The following is an 8,731-nucleotide window of genomic DNA, read 5'->3' on the forward strand; positions in this document are numbered from 1 at the left end:
ATCGATATTGGTATATTACATTTTTTTATTTCAACGACATGAGATATCCATTTGAATTTATGGTCACCGAGAGCACCTGCCTTGTAGATCTAAAATTCAAACTAGATAATCTCTTACATTACGTCGACAATAAAAGAATAGTTAAGATTGAATATCGTTCATCAACTTTGATAATGAAGGGAATATTAAGTTCAATAAGTTCGAGTTGAAGGCATATGTTGATGTAAGTGTTATATGGAGTATATTTCATCGTTACACAATTAAGGATTATATCGAGGTGGATGCAACACTTGCAAGAGCAACCACAAATATTCTAAAGATTATGAACGTCCTGAACTATTTGTTGGTGATGAAATGTCATGTTAAATTTATGTTAACATATATTTATGGTATGTATTTTGTGTATGTGATAACATAGATCTAGGTTAAGTTGTGTTATTTCACATAACAAAGATCTAAGTTATGTTATTTAATATTCTTTGATTAAAATTCCTGGTGTGTTATGTGTTTGTGATAACAAAGGTGAATCCAAATTTTAATATTCAGACAAAACTCTAGACCATATTGCTTATTTGTTCTGTGTTTGTGATAACATTGTTGGATTCGAATTTTAATATCCAGACAAATCCCTATGTCAAACTACTTATGTGTTATGAGTATATGATAATAGGAAAGAATCCGTATTTATATTCGGACAAACCTCTAGACCAAATTTCTTGTTTGTTTCTATGTTATGTCTATGTAATAATAAATGGTGAATCTAGATTTCAATATCCGAATATATCTATTACTTATATTTAGTGTGATTAGGATGTGTCTGGATTCTAATTTTTAAATTTTAAGAGCATTTTAAATTTTTTGAAATAGGTGAATAAGAAATGAGGTGCAATGAACAATACTCATTTAAAATATGTAATTCAAACTTATATGAGTTGCACTTAATTGAATCCATAACAAATTAATTTTTATTTAAAATAAAATAAATATATATAATATTTAATATAAATATATATTACTTTAAATATTATATATTTTTAATTTTATAGTATTATTAAAAATATTATAACACATTACAAATTAAAAATACAAAAAAAAATTATGAAGTCAAACAAAAATAATTAAAATTTTATTTAATTATTTTAATGTTAATATCACAAACTAATAAAATAAAATAAATAAAATTCTAGTGAAGTAAGGGAACTTAATTTATTATATTTAAGTGAGATATATAATTATAAATATAATTTTAAAATTTAAGCTTAAAATTTCATACCAATTTGTTCCAATAGATATCGGACTTTTCATACCAATCAAAAATAGTTGTACAAAAAATTGTAACCCTACTTTTAAAGCTTAAACATTTTACAGTATCTTATTAGATTATGGCGATCATATTGCAATATTAATCGTTTTTAATTATCTTGTGTCGGTTAATGTTTTTTTTTGTCTTATTTTAAATGATGATTTTTTACTGTTCTTTTTAATAGCAAAGATTTTTTTTCAGTACTTCATTTTCGATGGTTAGTATTAAATACTACTAGTATTTACGTTGTCATGAATGCATATCTAGGTATGAAGACCTATTTGGAAACCTCAACCATTTTTGTTGAGGAAAGAGACCAAAAAAAAAGTGAAATTTTACTTAAATAATCAAAAAAAATTAATTTTAATACCAACTTAACCCATTTTTTCACATAATTTTTAAAATAATTATATATTTTTTTAAAAAGTAGGAGACATCAATTGATGTTACCTGCAGATTTATTTACGAAACTATATATAAACAAAAGAGTTAAAAATTTGGCCGATGTAAATTTGCAGTTAGCATCAAATCTATAGGTAAATTCACGTTGAAAAAAAAAATAATAAGAATTATGTGATGCCTCCTTTTTAATCTTTTTTTATTTGAAATATTAAGAGTTATGTAAAAAAAATTGATTAATTTGATATTAAAATTAAAATTTTGGTTATTTATGTAAAAAAAATTAAAAAAATATTTGCGACTATCTTTTCTTTTTGTTAAGACTCTATCTCGATTTTCAATAGAGTAAATTGTTATTTTAGTCGATTTTTCTTACTTTTAGGAGCAAAGGTTAAGTTATTTTAGTCGATTTAACTATGATTTGATATGTGGTGGTGTGAATTATTTGATAAGCGGCTAATGATAAAAAATTGTGTATTAATAAATACGAAAAAAATTGAGGAAAATAATATTTTTTCGCTTGGAAGTGGTTGTTTAACAAGTCAAAATTGAATTATTTCTTCTTGCTCCTTAGAATTCTATCATGTGTCTAAACCTTTAATAAATCAAAAGTTCTAACCTAACCTATTATGGAGGTAAATCAAGAGTTCTAACCTATTCTGGAGGTGTTCAGTAATTTTGGTTTTGCTTGCAATTCACTGGCCTATTGATTTTGGTTTTACTTTTATCTGTTTGTTATTCTTTTGATTTTTTTTTTATATTTTTTGTATTTGTTTATCTTAAATATATATATATATATATATATATATATATATATATATATATATATATATATATATATATATATTATTTTGCCTTAAAAAAAATAATGTTTGAACACTTAAATTTTAATATCATATAAAATATATTTAAAACAAGTGTTAATATGTAATGAAAAAGAAAAACTTTTTTTTAAAATTGATATTCATATGAACATATAACGTCATACATCTTTTATGGTGTCAACATATTTTTTGTTTTGTTTTAATAAAATTATATTTATATAGACCTCAATATATTAATACTATAACATTAAAGGATGTAACATATGTCAAAAATAATATTACACAAGAAATTCATTAGTACAATTCATACATAAGCGCTTAACGACATCAGATAAAACATGTCTATAATACACATACAGTATAAACAAGGCATATAGTGTACATGAATGTCAATCCAAAATACTAAGATACACATGGATCACAGTGGAATACAAAATGAAAAATCATCTTTGAGTGGGTCTTCAAACAAATTTACCTTTACTGTTCTCTTTCTTGGAGCTACTTGAAAATGAGATACTAATCTCAGTGAATTCTCCTATCTTATTTGAAAAATGAAGGTTTCTATACGATAAATGAGATTTACAGGTCATCCGCTTTCGTATCACATGTATATAATCACACGACGGATCGAGAAATCAAGAACTTATCAATCTTTGTATCATATGGGAATATAATGTTATTGGGTCCACTTAACCCAATATTATACTAACTCGGGAACTCAAATAACAAAACATCTTTCCCTGATCGATCCCACGTCTAGTACTATAGACACAGGTCATAGATGTCTACGATAAGTGAGGAACGTCTTCTCCCCGACAAGTACCTATTTCATTGGTCGAGACATGAGTCACAAACTACCTACACTAGACTGGATTCTTTCTCTGACAAGCACCTCTTACATGGGTTGAGACACCAGCCACAAACGTTCATCCCGGATGAATCATCTTACCCTGGAAAACACCGTTTACATGGGTCGAGACACTAGTCATAGAATCAATCTTCTAGTCACTTGTCTTTCTCTGTTACTAATTCATATAAGTGTCGAACTCGGGGCAAGTATGAATATGGTTTGTTCCCGGATAAATAATTATTCTTGACAATCACAATGTCCTGTTATTTCTCATACAAGTCTACTCAACTCACCTCGAGTCTATCATTAATCTTTCATGCCAACTAAGGCATTCTTTGAAATAGAATACCCCTTATCCCATGGTTACTCATTGGGGCACCCTTTCATATTCGAGCATCACATTTGAGGTTAATTCAATCACAACCTAAGTTTGCCTCGCCTCTCCTTTTGTTTCTACCAACTAGGGTTCTAGGATTAAACAACCTGATTATCATGGATTTTATTCAATTATCAACCATTATATGTATACATATTTACTACAAGTCATATGGCATTCTATAAGGCATAAAAGTTCCAAGTAATTGAAATTGGACATGATTCAGGGAAGTGATTTAATTGACATTGGGAGTAAATTAATTTACTGCCTCTCTGCCAACGAATTTTGGGAAAATTGAACATGTAAATCAATTTACCTAGTAAATCGATTTACCACCTATCTGCCAACAAAAATTGAAATTCGGGGACATGTAAAAATCGATTTACCCAAGGGAGTAAATCGATTTACCTTTGGAAAATCCAGAAAATCACCAACATTCATGCATGAAATTGTTTGGGTGTTCATGGATATCAATTGATTCTATGAACTTCATCCAAATTCATCCCCATACCCATGTTTTTCTAGCATTCAAACATATCTAAACATTTTCTAATAATGTTATAACATATTGAAACACACCATTTTATAATCATATCATATATAAGGATTTCATATACATTATCTATTGTTTCTCAAGAGCATCATTCGTATTAAACCCTAATAATCTTAGTACAACTGATAAACACAAACAATACAACATTAATACAACATAACATCAAGAATATCATATATCAAACATCAATTTCCACATGCAGGGCAAGAATCACCAACTAACTTCCCCAAATTTTCATTCAAACATACTCAAGTTAAAAAGAAACCCCCATGACCACTATCTAAGAACCCACATCTAGAAAGGATATGATGAATTGAGATAAGAGCTGAGTGAAGCTTTCCTTCCTTCTTCCTTAGCCAATCGCCATTTCTTCCTATTTTTCTCCAAGTTTCTAAATTTATTCTCACAATGAGAGAGAAAGAAAGTTAGTATTGAGAAAAGAAAGAATACTCATTTGTCTCTTATGGAACATGGGAAAATTACACATTTACAATTTCCAAACTCTTAAAATTTCCAAAATGCCACTTCGTACTAATTAGTAATGATGTAAGAATGAATTAAATTAAATCTTCTCTTAACCCACTAACCATGCAAGATATCCCAACTTATTGGGGTGATTAACATTTAGGAGATTATGGGATATTACATCATCCACTCCTTAAAAAAAATTCAACCTCGAATTTGAAACTTACCATAATAAATGAGGATATGACTTCTGCATTTCTGATTCGAGCTCCCAAGTAGCCTCACCCGGATGCGAAGCCTCCCAAAGGAACTTCACGGATATTTTCTTGTTATGCAACGTCTTGACCGTATAGTCCATAATCTAACTTGGTTGAGGTTAGAAGGAAAGGTCCACTCTAATTCAACCTTATTTGGTAGGATGGGATGAAAAGAGTCGGGAATAAACGTTTGAAGTTGTGATACATGGAAGACATCATGAACACTGGAAAGGGAAGGTGGCAATGCTAATTGGTATGCCACTTCGCCCACCCGTCCAATGATTTGATATGGTCCCACGTATCTCGGACTCAACTTTCTCATTTTGAAAGGTCCTTTCAATTTCAATATTGGTATGACCTTCAAGAACACGTGATCTCCTTCTTAAAGTTCTAACAATATCCTATGTTGGTCCGTATAGCTCTTCTAGCGAGCTTGAGCTTTTTTCATTTTTTCACGAATTATCTTTATCCTTTCAGTGGCCTCTTGAATAATTTCGGGTCCAAGAATACTCTTTTCTCCAACTTTGGTCCCACAAAGAGGTGTTCTACATCTTCTCCCATACAAGGATTTGTATGGGGCTATCTTGATACTCACATGATGATTGTTGTTATAGGCAAACTCGATCAATGGAAAATGATCTTTCCAACTTCCTCCACTTTCTAACATGCACACCCTAAACATATCTTCCAAATTCTGAATCATCCTCTCTGTTTGACCATTCGTCTAAGGATGATTCGAAGTGCTCATACATAACTTTGTAGCCATTGCATGTTGAAATGCCTTCCAAAATCTTGAAGTGAACTTTAGGTCTCAATCATAAATTATGCTTGAAGGAACATTGTCCAACCTCACAATTTCCACAATAAATAGTCGCACGAGATAAACCACATTGTATGTGGTTTTCACGGCCAAGAAGTGGGTTGATTTGGTTAACTGGTTCACAATCACCCAAATCCATTCATGACCATGTAGTGTACATGGTAATCCTATGGTAAAGTCCATGGAAATGCTATCCCATTTCCAATATGGAATCTCTAACGGTTGCATTAGTCCACCTAACCTTTGGTGCTCAATATTTACTTCCTGACACATAAGACAACCGGCTACATACTCGACAATACTCTTATTTATCCCAAGCCACCCATAAGTCATCTTCAGATCTTGGTACATCTTGGACAAACCCGAATGAATGGTAAACCTGCTTTTGTATGCTTCCTCCCAAATGAATTTCCTTAAGTTTGCATCATTCAGAATACACACTCGTTGGTTAAATAAAATAACTCCATATGCGACTTGAGAAAAACACAATTGTCCAATCTTAAATTGAAACTCTGCATTGGTTAACTGGTTACACTTAATCATTTCCCTCAAATCACATGTGATATTCATGTTTCCCATTATTACTCCATCACAAGTCCATACGAATTGGAGCTACTCTAATAGGTCATGCTCTAAGATCATCAATTTAGTCGTGCATATTTCTTTTCGGATAAACGCATCTGCCACTTTATTTTCCTTTTATGGATGATACTTGAGCTTGAAATCATAGTCTTTTTGGTATTCCATCCACCTCATCTGCCGCATGTTCAACTCCTTTTGTCAAAGAGGTACTTTAAACTCTTATGATCAATGAACTTTTCAAAATGAACTCCATACCAATAATGGCGGCACACCTTGAATCCAAATAGTATTGTTGCTAACTCAAGATCATGAGTTGGATAGTTATCTTCATGTGGTTTCAACTTTCGGAACACATATACCACAAACTACCTATTCCACATTAGGACTCTGCCTAACCCCTTCTTGGAAGCATCACAAAACACTTCATATGGATTTTTAGGATCCAGAATTACCAAGATGGGAGTAGTGGTTAACTTCTTCTTTAATTAAAAAAAACTCCTTTCACACTTCTTATCCAACCGAAAAGTAATTTCCTTTTGGGCGAGTCTAGTCACTGCTAAGGATAATTAAGAAAACCCTTGGATGAATCTTGGATAATATCCTACCAGACCTAAAAAGCTTTTGACTTCTAAGACATTCTTCGGTCTTTCCCATTTGATCACTACTTTTACCTTTGTTGGTTCCATTGCCGCGCCTCCTTGAGATATGAAGTGTCTAAGAAATTTAACTTTGGTTATCCAAAACTCACACTTACTAAGCTTCACGAAAAATTACTTTTCTTACAACACCGATAAGACAATCCTCGAATGCTCTGCATGCTCTTGTGGATAACGGGAGTAGATAAGGATGTCATCTATAAAGATTACAACAAACTGGTCCATGTAAGGCTGGAAGATTATGTTCATGTAATCCATGAAGATGACAATCACATTTGTCACTCTGAATGGCATGTATGCTCGTACCAGGTTCTAAATATAGTCTTTGGAATATCAAAAATTTAAACTCTGAATTTGACGATAACCCGATTATAAATCATCATTGAGAACATGGAGGCTCCTTTGAATTGATCCAATAGGTCATCTATCTGAGGTAAGGGGTGTTTTTTTATGGTAACTTTGTTCAGTTGACGATATTCAATGCAAAGGTGCATCTTGTCATCCTTCTTCTTTGCCAACAAAACTAGTGTTCCCCACGAAGACACACTCGGACAGATAAAATGATTATAAAACACATCTTCCAATTAACCCTTTGTTGTTCCTTTGATTGGTTTCTTTAGGTAAAAAAGACATGGGCAATACCATATATAATTTTTGAAAAAGCATCATGTGGGAAATGATGTTCCAGCATGAGGTGCAACATATGGCCTCAGTCTATTAGCTAGATTTTTTGAGTAAATCTAAGTGTGATTGTGTTTGTTTTTAAGAATATTTGTTGTTTATGAATTGTATCTTTTAGCAAATATATTTTTAAGAAATATTTGATAAAAAATTGTTCAAGACCTAATCAAATTAAATGAAGATTTAAAGTGAATGAAGATCAAATCAAATAAAATATAATCTTCATCAAAATCAAAGTTGTTGTTATCAATTTAAATGCTCATTAAAGAAAATCTCAACAGATGGATTGTTATATAAATACTCATCCTAACAACGAAAGAAAGGGGTGCAAGAATTGAAGACCTAGTGTGTTAGGGTTTGTTCTTTAAGTCTTTGTTCTTGTTGTTAATTGTGCACCTCCATATCGCGTAAGTTCAATATCAAAGGCATAAGGGTTGATTTGTTATTTGAGTTGTAATTCAACATTCTTTGAATTTGTTGTATGTATGGATCATTGGGGTTAAAGATTAATAGAAAGTGAGAGATGTTCTTATATTTAGAGAGAGTCCTAAATAGAAAGACATTGGTAGTATTAGGAAGAGAGACATTGAACAAGGTTTGTTTATCTAAGACTATTTGTACTAATACTATTGAGAGTGAATTTCCTTTCTTGGGTTAGAATCCCTTCAGACATAGATGATATGCACCGAACTGGGTTAACAATCATGTGTATTATTTACTTCTTTATGATTTAATTCATGTAATATGTTAATCTTCTATAAGCATATTGTACATGTGGTCTCAGACATTGTGTCCAATATATGTCTTACAAACCAGAATTTCAATTAGCATCAGAGAAGGCAGATTGTTCTGTTTGGGTGAGCTCCATGGAAAATATATTTTGTTCAAATGGATAATACTAAGGAGGAAGGACCCGTCAATGTACCATTTGTCTTGAATCGTACCAACTATGATTATTGGAAAGC

Source organism: Lathyrus oleraceus, chromosome 2 (genome assembly GCF_024323335.1).
Source record: "Lathyrus oleraceus cultivar Zhongwan6 chromosome 2, CAAS_Psat_ZW6_1.0, whole genome shotgun sequence".
Lineage (NCBI taxonomy): Eukaryota > Viridiplantae > Streptophyta > Magnoliopsida > Fabales > Fabaceae > Lathyrus > Lathyrus oleraceus.